Genomic DNA, 13,255 nt, shown 5'->3' with positions numbered 1-13,255 from the left:
TGCCTCCTGGCTAAGAAGCAATGGGACTTGTCTTAGCCAACTGGGTCAGACCATGAATTCATTCCATTCTAGCCAAAGTGTTAGGTTTAATTAGTCATTAACATATTACCATGAAATTTTGACTCCTCCCTCTTGGCACCCCTTCTGCTGACTCTCCTCTGCACTGGTGAGTGCCCTTGCCTGGCAAGTACAGCCAGCCTTTTCCTTTTTTAAGCTTTTAATTTCACTTATTATTATTATTATTATTATTATTATTATTATTACCGAGGGAGGGGGAGAGAGAGAGAAATATCAATGATCAGCTGCCTCCTCACGCTACCTACTGGGGATCAAGCCCACAACCCTGGCATGTGCCCTGACCAGGAATGGAACCAGCAACCTTTCAGTGCGCTCACTAGACGAAGCTCAACCAACTGAGCCATCAGCCAGAGTGCTTTTTAAAACTTTGCTGATCTTTTGAAAAATTCATTGCTAATCCCTTTAGAATGATCACACTTTAGCTTTTTGAAATAGGTTTATATGGGACTTTGGTCTACAATTTGACTATCTAGGAAAAGGGTCATTAAACTTTTTAAAGGGCAGATAATGTTTTAGACTTAACAAGTAATAAACTCTGACTTCATAGCACAAAGGCAGCTATAGACAATACGTAAATGAATTGGAGTGACTGTGTTCCAATAAAACTTTATTTACAGCCAAAACCAGTTTGGCTCAGTGGTAGAGCATCGGTCTGCGGACTGAAAGGTCCCAGGTTCGATTCCGGTCAAGGGCATGTACATTGGTTGCGGGCACATCCCCGGTAGGGGGTGTGCAAGAGGCACCTGGTCGATGTTTCTCTCTCATTGACATTTCTAGCTCTCTATCCCTCTCTCCTCCTCTCTGTAAAAAATCAATAAAATATATATTTTTAAAAAACTTTATTTACAAAAACAAGCTGATGGTTGGGTTTCGCCCCAGAGGGTGTAACTTGCCAACTCCTGAACTAGAATTAAAGCCACTAAACTATGGTCTATTATAAAAATCAACCTAAAAGCACAGCAGAAATCAAGCTGGAGAACCCTAGCTGTATTCATAACTCCCAAGATGTAGCCTTCTGCGGAATGGTCCCTAACAAAAGGGATCAGAAAGCCACAGTTTTTCCTGAGCTAATGGGGCTCAGTATAAGCTGGTCTGTCAGAGCCCAGAGTGACCTGCCCTAACCAAGGCAGTAGCCTTTGGTGATCAGAATTTTTTTTTCAAATATATTCTTAGTGATTTCAGAGAGGAAAAGAGAGAGAGAGAAATGATGATGAGAGAGAATCATTGATCGACTACCTCCTGCACGCCCCCTACTGGGGATCAAGCCTACAACCTGGGTATGTGCCCTTGACCAGAATTGAACCTGGGACCTTTCAGCCCACAGGCCAGCACTCTATCCACTGAACCAAACCAGCTAGAGCTAGGGATCAGAAATGTAAGACCATTTATAGAAAAGGATTATTTGTTTAGTTTTGTCCTTAAACTGGACAAAGAATCTATTATAGAACGGTGGTTAGTCCCGCTCAGGACCTTCTGGGTGATGGAAATTTCTGTGTCTGTGCTGCCCAGCGTGTAGCCACTAGTACACGGGGAGCTGAGCAGCTGAAATGTGGTTCGTGAGACTGAGGAACTGAATTCAAATTCCATTTAATTGTAGCTGTACTTCAGTAGCCACATGTGGTTAGCTGCCTCCACAGTGGACACCAGAGGTCTAGAAGTCCAGCACATGTAGCTCTAGTCCGGGGGGAACTCTTGGGATTCACTGAGGAAACCTCAACATCCTCACAACAATGCACCCACTTTTCACTAAGCGAGTCTGGAACCCGCAGCTGCCGGCAGCTTCCCTCCGCACACACTCCCTTCAGATGTTCAGAATTCAGAAAAACTCTAAACGAGCTGCAGGAGAAATGTCTGTGACAAGAAAAAACATCCTGCGACGTCCTGCGAGGGGTTACAGTGGGCAGAGGAGTGAGCGAAGGAGGCACGCGCCATGGCCCGTTGGCAATGACAGCTGGGCCGGCGGGCAGAAGCCCCGGGCTGCTTTCCTGAGCGGGTGAGGCCTGGGCTCCAGCTCCAGCACCCGCAGCCACCGCCAACTCCTGGGCCTGTCGGAACCTTGAGGACTGTCGCCTGTGCCTCATCGAGAATAATAAGCATTCCTTCCTCGCGGACTGCGTCCTCTCCTAGCACTGCCTTCCCCTTTCCCACCCCCTTATCTGCCGTCTGCGTACATTCTCTGAAAGCAACTTCCATCTTCCTTCCCCAAAGCTGTGTGTAAAAGTGCTCACTGAGGGACAAAAGTCGCCACAGCCGGTGACTTATTTCCATCTGCCTGTCGTGTTTGTTTTTTTTTTAAATAAATCTTTATTGTTCATATTATTACAAAGGTTCTTCATTTCTTCCCCCCTCCACCAGGTTCCCACCCCGTCCTCTGCCCCCTCCCCATCCCCCATTGTCCTCCTCCATAGGTGCACAGTTTATGTTCAGTCTCTTCCTCCCTCCCTTTCCCCGATAGTAAATCCCTTTTCAGATAGTAAATCAGTTACTTAGCATTTTCTCATATCAATAATACCTCCACATGCCCAATGATACACTTCACACAAAAGACATTTCCAAATAGGTCAACCAGCCTCATCCAGGCCCCACCCAAGGCACTCACAGATCAACACCCCAGCGCTATACTAACTCAACACATCCAGATCTAAGCCTTCATCACTTGATTCAGCAGACCCTCAAGTTCCCACAAAAGTTTCCAGCCATGTCTGAGAGGCAGCCATGGGGCAGGGGCAGGCGAGGAGCGAGCAGTTCTGGGCCTGGCTGCTCAGAGCCTGGCCTCTGTTGCTCTGGTTCGTTCCACAACCAGCTGCTCCGGGTCTGGTCACTGCCGCTCCCGACCTATTGTAGTTGCTCTGGACTTGGCTGCTGCTGCTCCGGGCCTGGCCCCACCCGACCCGGCTGCTCTGGGCCCAGCTGCTCCGGGCCCGGTCGCACAAGACCCGGCTGCTCCAGGCCTGGCCACTCCCAGCCTGGCAGCTGCTGCTCCAGGCCTGGCCGCACCCGACCCGGCTGCTCTGGGCCTGGCTTCCCCCGGCCCGGCCGCTCCCAACCTGGCAGCCGCTGCTCCGGGCCTGGCCGCTCCCAGCCTGGCAGCTGCTGCTCCGGGCCTGGCAGCACCCGACCCGGCTGCTCTGGGCCCAGCTGCCCCGGGCCCAGCCGCTCCGAGTCTGGCCGCTCCCGGCCTGGATCCTTCGAGCTTGGCTACTGCTGTTCTGGGCCTGGCTGCTCCCAACCCGGCTGCTCTGGGCCCGGCTTCTCCGGGCCCGGCCACTCCGGGTCTGGGTGTTCCTGGACTGGCCACCCTGGGCTTGGCCGCCTCCACCTCAGGCCTGGCTGCCACTGCCCCAGGTCTGGCTGCTCCAGTGCTGGCTGTTGATGCTCTGGTTCTGGCTGCTGCTGCTCTGGGGCCTGGCCGTTGCTGCTCTGGGCCCGGCTGCCACTGCCTAGTGCCTGGCCACTCTAGGCCTGGCCGCCGCTGTTCCAACATTCTGCCTTTTTTTTTTTTTTTTTTTTTTAACGCATTTATGTTACAATGTTGGCTGGTGAGTTGAGTTCTGACTTAGTCTTTGATTTTTCAAGATCTTCTTTGTATTCTTTCTTAAGTAATTTTACTATCTTTTGCTCTCACTTGATTTCTTCACATTGAGAACTTCTTTGGTTTCTTCCTCCTTGTCCTGGGAGCTCAGCAGGTTGGCCTGTGGCACCCCTTTGTTCTCCGCGGGCTCCTGCGCTGCTTCAGCCTGTTGCCGGGGTTGGCGCCACCCAGGAAGCAGCCCCCGGCTTGGCTCCGTTGCCCGCGCTCAGCAGTCAGAGGCTCAGGGGCACCCCCCCCCGGGGGGCCCCGTCGCCTGGCTCCCTACTGGTGCCTGGCTGGCCGGTGTCCAGCAGGGGCTCCTGCTCCTCGTCACGTTCCTCCAGTCTGGAGCTTTTTTTCTCCCTCCCGCTAGGGGAGTCCAGGATCAGAGTCAACAGACTGTCCTCTGCGCGCAGTGCGCGCGACTCCGGGGGCTCGGCTTTTCACCGCTCTCCCAGGACTCCACCTCACAGCCCCGTCTCCCTCTGCTTGAGCCTGGGTCCCCAGGGATTGGCCCAGAACTGGGGTTCAGAGCAGTCCAGACTGAGGCTCAGCGCCGCCGGAGACTTTGTTTCTTCCGGCTAGGGTAATCCAGCATCAGAGTCAACATTCAGTCCTCTGCGCGCAATGTGCGCGCGACTCCGGGGGCCCTGCTTTTCGCTGCTCCCCTGGGATTCCGCCTCACAGCCCTGTCTCCCCCTGCCGGAGCCTGGGTCCCCAGGGTCTGGCCCATAACTGGGGCTCAGCGCTGCTGGTTCGGGGGTTCAGCCCAGGCTGGGGGTTTTATTTCCTTCCTGCTAGGGAACGCCGGGCAGCACCCAGCCCTCTCCTCCTCTCCAGCTGCGACCTCTCCGCGCACGTGCGTGCGAGCGCGCAGCATGTCTCCATACCTTAGGCTTTTTTTCAGCTCCTCTGATTTTCCTTCTGGTTTTCTCTTTCCTTCTTGTTGTAGAATTTTCAGTCAGTCGACTACCTGTAGCTCTGGGCGATGTCCACTCTACATTTTAGTTGTATTCCATTGAAATTGTTGTGTGCTGCTGCGGTTAGATGTCTACCCGAGCAGCCATCTTGGATCCTCCTTCTGCCTGTCGTGTTTGGACACAGGTGCTTGGAGTTCGCATCCCAGCCGGGCGCAGGTTTTGCTGTGTTGATTGAATTCTTCCACTTCCCCCAGGAAAGCTTAGGTGTGCCAACAACAGCGATTGCAGAAATTGATGTCATCCTCAGAAAAGAGGCTTGGGTACATAAGAGTGCAATGGGAGAGGTGAAGGTAATTATTGTGACAAAACTCACAAAAAAGAATGATGACCTGTGGCCTCCCCCTGACAGGCTGCGGACAGGAGCTTGAAACTGTAATTGCAGATGAACACTTTTCTTCCACTGCATCACAGATAAGTTACCTCCCGGCCGGTGTGGCGCAGGGATGAGTGTGGACTCATGAACCGGTCATTGTTGGATTCCCGGTCAGGGCTCACGCCTGAGCTGCAGGCTCAGTCCCCAGCAGGGGGCATGCAGGAGGCGGCCAATCAATGATCCTCTCTCCTCCTTGATGTTTCTATCTCCCTTCCTCCCTTTCTATCTCTTAAATCAACAGAAACATATTTTTTAAAATATATTTTATTGATTTTTTTACAGAGAGGAAGGGAGAGGGATAGAGAGCTAGAAACATCGATGAGAGAGAAACATCAATCAACTACCTCCTGCACACCCCCAATCAGGGATGTGCCCAAAACCAATGTACATGCCCTTGACCGGAATCGAACCTGGGACTTTTCAGTCCGCAGACTGACGCTCTATCCACTGAGCCAAACCAGTTTCAGCAAAACATATTTTAAAAAACAAATAAGTTATCTTATTGATATAAATCAGTCAAAGGATCCTCGTATTCTGCTATTTGGTACAGGACCTGAAAAGTTTCACTTTCAGTCTTATTGGATTACACTTCAAGATGAAACCAATCTAAATCGAGTGTTTGTAAGCTGCTTTGTGTTTAATTAAGGAATCTATTGGTAAGGGAAGGGTTATCTGGCATTTAAATATTGGGTTTTTATGAACCTGAAGCAAATAATTTCTTTGTATACAAACCGAAAATGAGAAAATACATAAACAAGCTTAATGGTTATCTTCACTTGTGTCCAAGTGAAAAGTCCCCACACGCATTAAGTTCTATAAGTAAAAGCCACCTTTCATGGAAATGTTGCTCTACCAAAACTTACCAAAGCCTGAAAAATGCTGGTCAACTGCAGAGCCCACTGTCCTCTCCCCAGGGCCTGCCTCTCTGGCTAACATGGCTCCATCAGCCTCTCCTTTCAGAAAAGGATTTGGTGGAGAAAGTTTCTGTCTATGGTTGTGAGGACCCGCTGTCCCACCATGCCCCCAGGGAGGGCCTTACTGCCTCCAACCACTTCCCAAGCGCTTGCCCTCACTCCCATTCCCTCCTGGAACCCCCAACCCCCCCAAGGGCCGGCTCTCCCGCCCAGTGTGTGGAGGAGAGCCCCAGGCTGTGTCTCCGGGGCACAATCCAGGTCTTCCCTCTGCTCCTAGGAGCCGCCTCCACGCGGCGCTGGCCCTTCTCACTGAACTGAGGGTCTCTCGAAGGAGGCTGCTCCCTTAAGGCCGCAGGGCTGCGTCCTGCCACAGTGCTGGCTCCCGCAAGCTTCACTGCTGGGGCTGTGTTGCGGGAAAGGATGGTGTTGACTGTGCCAGCGTGTCCCTGGACCAGGTGTCCCTGGAGACCAGGTGTCCCTGGAGACCAGGTGTCCCTGGACCAGGTGTCCCTGGAGACCAGGTGTCCCTGGACCAGGTGATGAGAGGCCCGGGTGGGGGTGAAATGGAAGGAGCAGCTGTTATTGTTCCTGCCACAAGGGGGAGTGTCAGGGCCAAGGTCTGGATCATACGGATTAATTAGCTTCTACTACGGAATATAGTCAATATGACCTCAGCTTTTATCAACGGTCTTCCAAACACGCCCATTCAGAGCGTCACTCCCTGCATGTTAGGCCCCACTCCACGTTATCTGGAGCACATTCCAGAAAGTCCTGTTCTTCCAGAGAATGCACAGTAACATCAGGACAACACATGGCCAAGGAAATAGGGTGGGCAAATTTAGCAAATGGAAACACAGGGCCGAAACCGGTTTGGCTCAGTGGTAGAGCGTCCGTGGACTGAAAGGTCCCAGGTTCGATTCCGGTCAAGGGCATGAGCTGGTCGATGTTTCTCTCTCATCGACGTTTCTAGCTCTCTATCTCTCTCCCTTCCTCCTCTCCGTAAAATATCAATAAAATATATATTTAAAAAAAAAAGAAGAAAAGAAGCACAGGATGCCCAATTAAATCTGAATTTCAAATACACACAAATAAATTGTCAGGGTAAGTATTCCCCAAATATTTCATGGTACATAGTTATATCAAAAATCTATTTGTTGCCGAGACCGGTTTGGCTCAGTGGATAGAGCGTCGGCCTGCGGACTGAAAGGTCCCAGGTTCGATTCCGGTCAAGGGCATGTACCTTGGTTGCGGGCACATCCCCAGTAGGGGGTGTGCAAGAGGCAGCTGATCGATGTTTCTAACTCTCTATCCCTCTCTCTTCCTCTCTGTAAAAAATCAATAAAATATATTTTAAAAAAAAAATCTATTTGTTGATTATTGGAAATTCAGATTTAACCAAACTCCTGGTGAGCTTTGATGTGCTTTAAAAGTTGTCCGAGCTGAAGGTCTGCAGCCTGCTCTGTGCTGGCACCTGTGCTGGCACCTGGCCCTGCCCGCAGGTCTGCCCAGAGCAGCCCTGCCCAGGAGTGGAATGGCCTCGGGTTCTGGGCTCCTCTTTCCACAAGGAGATGCAGGACCGCCCGGCTCAGCTGGTTCAGCACCTTCAAAAGCTCGGCCAAGAGAAACAATATTTTTAAGAGATTATCTGAGGAATGCCTTTTTTCTAGGCCAGTGATAATCCACCTTTTAGTGAAAAGGCCAATTCAGGAAAGAGTAGCCTGTTACCAAATTTGTAAAAAGGAAAGTATCTTTTTTATCGGGAATGTCATATCAACAACTTCAGTTCAGGCATGCTTTCATTGTGTCTCCAGTTGCTAAAGGGTTTCGTTATTTTGCCCAGATTTCAGAAACTACAGAACGCGCATGCCCTGGTGTATCTGATGTAATGCTCTACCGTTGACCACGGTTTGTAGCCAAGGGAAGCATTTTTGGAGCTGGTTCGTTAGCTTTTCCTTAACTGACCCTGGGATCCACTTCACTGCAAAATGTGTTTTGTCTCTTTAAAAACACACACACACACACAAAAACATATATTTTATCGATTTTTACAGAGAGGAAGAGAGAGGGATAGCGAGCTAGAAACATCAATCAGCTGCCTCTTGCACGCGCCGCCCCCCCCCCCCCCCCCCCGCCCACTGGAGATGTGCCCACAACCAAGGTGCATGCCCTTGACCGGAATCTAGCCTGGGACCCTTTAGTCCGAAGGCTGACGCTCTATCCACTGAGCCAAACCGGTTTTGGCTGTACAGCTAAAGCACATACAGTAAAGTGTATACAGTGAAGCACATACAGTATACTAATCGCAACAGTACCACTCAATCCAGTTTTGCGTTTCCATACGCCTGGGTAGCGACCACCTCGATCGAGATGTGGGACTTTTCTGCTCTCGGCAAGTTCATCTGTGCTCTTTGCCGGACAGCACTTCCACCAAAGGCAACCACTGCCCCGCACCAGTGACTAGTTTTCTTTGTTCTTACGTTTCATATGATTGAAACCACACAGTGTGACATGTATTCATTGAACTTAATTTCTGTGAGAGCCATCCATGTTGCACATGTCAGTGATTCGTCTTTTTCGTTGCTGCCTAGATTTCCTTTGTGGGAAAATACCATAATTTACTTGTCACATTACCTAGCCCTAACCAGTCTGGCTCAGTGCAGAGAGCATCGGTTTGAGGACAGAATGGTCCTGGATCAATTCCAGTCAAAGCCATGTACCTTGGCTGCAAGCTCGATCCCCGGCAGGGAGCGTACAGGAGGCAGCTGATCGGTGTTTCTCTCTCATCCATGTTTCTGACTCTCTATCCCTCTCTCTTCCTCTCTGTAAAATCAATAAAAATATGTTTTTAAAATTACCTGGACACTGATGTCATTGGGGCGGGGGGTGGGGGGTGGCTCTTGTGAATAAAGCTGCTAGGGCACTGCTATGCTCATGCTCTCATTTCTCTTGCATCTACTCACAGAAGTATGACTGTTACCAGAAACCCCTGGCTGGGCTCCGGCTGCGGTGGCTGTGTTCTCTAACGAAGGCGGGTTAAATCCCATCAGGCGTCTATTGGGAAGGCCAGCAGCAAGAAGACCGGCGCTTCAAGCATCAAACCTGCCCCCCAGCAGGTGCAGGAGACAGGGTTATACAGGGGACAGGGCCGGGGTGAGGCTGGGAACAGAGTGCAGCCCTGGGGGGTCCGCAGACGTCAGCTATTGTCTTTAGTCCTCAGGGGATGAGATGATGTGATAAGATGATGTTTTGACTCCTGGTGGGTCAGTCTGAGCCTGCTTATCTGAGCCATCTGCCTGCTGGATTCACAGCTGAGTCACCTCAATCGCTTCCCACAGGCCTTGAGAAGGAAACTTAAGAAAAACCTAACCCCCTAGTCACATATGAGAAACTTAACCCCCTATTCACATAAGTACAGGTGCTCTAAGATGGAAAATACACGGTTATTTTCAGCTTAGTTCAGGTGCTCTATCTGTCAGACAGCAAGTCCCCTGCCACTTGCTGGGTCACGATGTAGGTACATGTTCAGCTTCAGTCAATTCTGGGGAGCAGCCCAGGCTGAGGGGCTCAGCTGGCTGAGCATCTCCCTGCACCAAAGGTTCCACCCCAATCAAGGCGCATGCCTGGGTTAGGAGTATATGGAAGACAACCAATCAGACGATATCTCTCTCTCTCTCTCTCTCTCTCTCTCTCTCTCTCTCTCTATCTCTATCTCTCTCTCTCTCTCTCTTTCTCTCTCTCTCTCTCCCCCCTTCCCCTTTCCCTCTGTCTAAAGTCAGTAAGCATATCCCCTGGGGAAGATTTTTTTAATTCCATTTTTCTCTGGTGATGTTGCCCCACTTTTCATGTGCGTATTGGCAATTGGGCAACCTCTTCCTGTTAAAGTCTGTAGCTCACTCGGAAGATGACCCCAATGAAGCAGCGTGCCCCCAGGATTCATGGCCTTCCAGTCCCTTCTTTCATTGCATCTGGGCAACAGAATGCTGCAGAGACAGCGCTGGGCCACCTGAGGCCCAAGCTTCAGAGGCAGGGCAGCTTCCGCACTGGAGCGCTCTGGAGTTCTGAGCCACCAGTAAGAAGTCTCTGTATTTATTTATTTACTTACTTAACTTATTTTATTGATTTCAGAGAGGAAAGGAGAGGAAGAGATAGAAACATCAATTATGAGAATCATTGATTGGCTGCCTCCTGCATGTCCCCCACTAGGGATCGAGCCCGCGACCCTGGCATGTGCCCTTGACTGGAATCGAACCTGGGACCCTTCAGTCCTCAGGCCGAGGCTCTATCCACTGAGCCAAACCAGCTAGAGGGCACCAGTAAGAAGTCTCTTCCCTGCTGGAGAGACATGGGTTGGAGGAGTCACCGAGAGGACAGGAGCACCAATGGGCCTTAGAGCTGGACGCAGGCAACCAGAGGCTCCTCCCTCCCTCCCCTGTCTCCGGGATGTGCGCCTGCCCACCAGCCCCACAGGCGGAGCGGTTCGGAAGGACAGAGACGTGGGAGAGCACTGTGTTGTTGAGGCCATCTGGATAGTAGATGTGACTAAATCCAGTTCGTTTTAAAGAGGAAGGGAGAGAGAGAGAGATAGAAACATCAATGATAAGAATCATTGATCGGCTGCCTCCTGCACGCCCCCTACTGGGGATCCAGCCTGCAACTCTGGCACATGCCCTGATTGGAATCGAGCTCAGGACCCTTCTGTCCTCAGGCTGACGCTCTAGCCACTGAGCCAAACCAGCTGGGGCCTCTGTATAAACGTTGGAGACTTGGGTGAATGGGACAGAGAGCTTCTCCTTTTAGTCACCCAACTTCAGCTTGTATGTAAGCTCCCTGGCTTGTTAACCTGCCACCACCGGGGGGAGTGGTCTGCCTCTCTCCAGATCCTCCTTGTGCTCCGTGCGTGGAGGCCAATGTGCAAACCAGCGCCATGTGACGTGGCCACACACAGAAAGCCCGTTTTTGGGTTGGTCAGCAAGAAAGATGTGAAGACAGGAAAGGGTCAGAGCGATGCAATGTGGATGCATCTGAAGACGGAGGAGAGGGGCCACACGCCCAGGAACAAACGCAGCCTTGGCAGCCGGCGAAGGCAAGGACGTGAACTCTCCTTTAGAGCCCCAGGAAGCAACACAGCCCTGAGGACCCCACAGGGTTAGCCCCACAAGACAAGTGGCAGACTCCCACCCTCAGAATTGTAAGGTAACCAATCTGTGTTGTTCTAAGCCACTAAGTGTATACACTTTGTTGGGTCAGCCATAGAAAACTAATATAGTTCCCCTTCCACTAGTCCAGTGGTTGGCAAACTGCAGCTCGCGAGCCACATGCAGCTCTTTGGCCCCTTAAGTGTGGCTCTTCCACAAAATACCCCGGGCTGGCGTGCACGTACAGTGCGCAGAAGTCGGTTTTCGGCTCTCAAAAGAAATTACAGTCGTTATACTGTTGATACTTGGCTCTGTTGACTAATGAGTTTGCAGACCACTGCACTAGTCAGGCCGGCAGAAAACTGTGTGTCCAGGTGCTGTGTCTCTTACCCAGAGGCGTGGCCATATCACCATGCTATTGGCTGTGGTTGGCTGTGGTGCTATTGCCTGGCCCTGAGCGGCACCGTAAACACCAGCCTGTGAAACTCTGCTGCTTTGCCACGCTCCGTGCTGAAGATTCCATCACACCAAGTGCCCTCTCCGTGAGTTCCTGGAAGAGAGAGAGAGAGAGAGAGAGAGAGAGAGAGAGAGAGAGAGAGAGGCTCCTGCTCGGGTTTCTCTCTCTCGTTGGCAGTTTGGAAGCGTAGAGCGGTGGTTCTTAGACAAGGCGCCTCGGGGTGGAGGATCGATCGGAATCACCTGGGCCGCTCTGCACACTGGCACGGGTCCGCGGTAGAAAAGACGGGGAGCGGGTAGGAGGGTGCAAGACGTGCGTGCCATGAAGACCCTCGCTGCCTGCGAACCGCTTGTCCAATCCAGTTAGCTCTCCAACATTCCAGTCCCAGGACCTCCTGACACCCTTACAAACGACGGAGGGATCCCACGAGCTTTTGCTTATGTGGGTTATATCTTTTGGTATGGATTGCATTTTAAATTAAAACTGAGAAGTGTTTGCCCTGGCCAATGTGGCTCAGTTGGTTGAGCGTCATCCCCTGAACCGAAAGGCCGCCGGTTCCATTCCAATCAGGGCCATGCCTGGGTTCGGGCTCAATGGGCGTGCAGGAGGCAGCGATCAATGTTTCTGTCTCATTGATGTTTCTCTCGCTCTTTCCCTCTCCCATCCTCTCTCTCTAAAACAATAAAAACGTATATTTTAAGAAAAGAGAAAAAAGCCTGGGAGGGGGCAGGAGTGGGATGGAGGGAATCAATGGGGGGATTAAGTTGTAATACTTTCAACAATAAAGATAATTTTTTTAAAAGAAAAAAGGGAAATAACTTAAAATATTTATTGAATTATTTAAAAGTAATAAATCTTACCGAAACCGGTTTGGCTCAGTGGATAGAGCGTCGGCCTGCGGACCAAAAGGTCCCAGGTTCAATTCCGGTCAAGGGCATGTGTCTTGGTTGCAGGCACATCCCCAGTGGGGGCTGTGCAAGAGGCAGCTGATAGATGATTCTCTCTCATCGATGTTTCTAACTATCCCTCTCTTCCTCTCTGTAAAAAATCAATTATATATATATATATATATATATATATATATATATATATATATATATATATTTTTTTTTTTTTTTTTTTTTTTAAGTAATAAATCTGTTAGGTTCATAAAAACCTGCATGTTTCTCGTCTCTGCTTCTGGACCCAGCCCTTTGGGATATTATACACCAAGTAGCCTTTGAAAACCCACATGGCACACCTGACATCATGAGAATGGTTCTGGCTTGGGCACCCCTTGAAAGGGTCTTGGGGACCCCGCCAGGAGTTCCCAGACTATATTTGAGAACGGCTGCTCTAAGACATCATTCTTTTGTTCTTTTTTTTCAGAGAGAGAGAACGAGCGAGAGAGAAACATTGATTTGTTGCTCCACTTATTGAAGGAGGGAGAGGCTGGGAACTAAAAACCCCCATGTCGTTCTCCTCCTACCCTCTAATCCCCTCCCATGCCTGAAACCTTCCAGAAGCAAGGGAGCCCGTGAGGTGGCCCATGGGGTCACTCTCTGGGGGAACAGATCGGCGTGGAGAAGGGGGGAGAATAAAAACGGAGGCAGGGCCTGGATGGTGTGGCTCAGTGGTTCAGTGTTGACCCATGAACCAAGCGGTCACGGGCTGGATTCCAGCCAGGGCACACACGGACTGACAAAGGCTGCATTCTGTGCAGGCACCCCACTGGCTGGCCCTCCCAGCGCTCTTTCTTGGTTCCAGT

The sequence above is a fragment of the Pipistrellus hanaki genome (assembly GCF_964339955.1).
Source record: "Pipistrellus hanaki genome assembly, chromosome: 4".
NCBI classification, from domain to species: domain Eukaryota; kingdom Metazoa; phylum Chordata; class Mammalia; order Chiroptera; family Vespertilionidae; genus Pipistrellus; species Pipistrellus hanaki.
Note: the sequence above shows the minus strand (reverse complement) of the source record.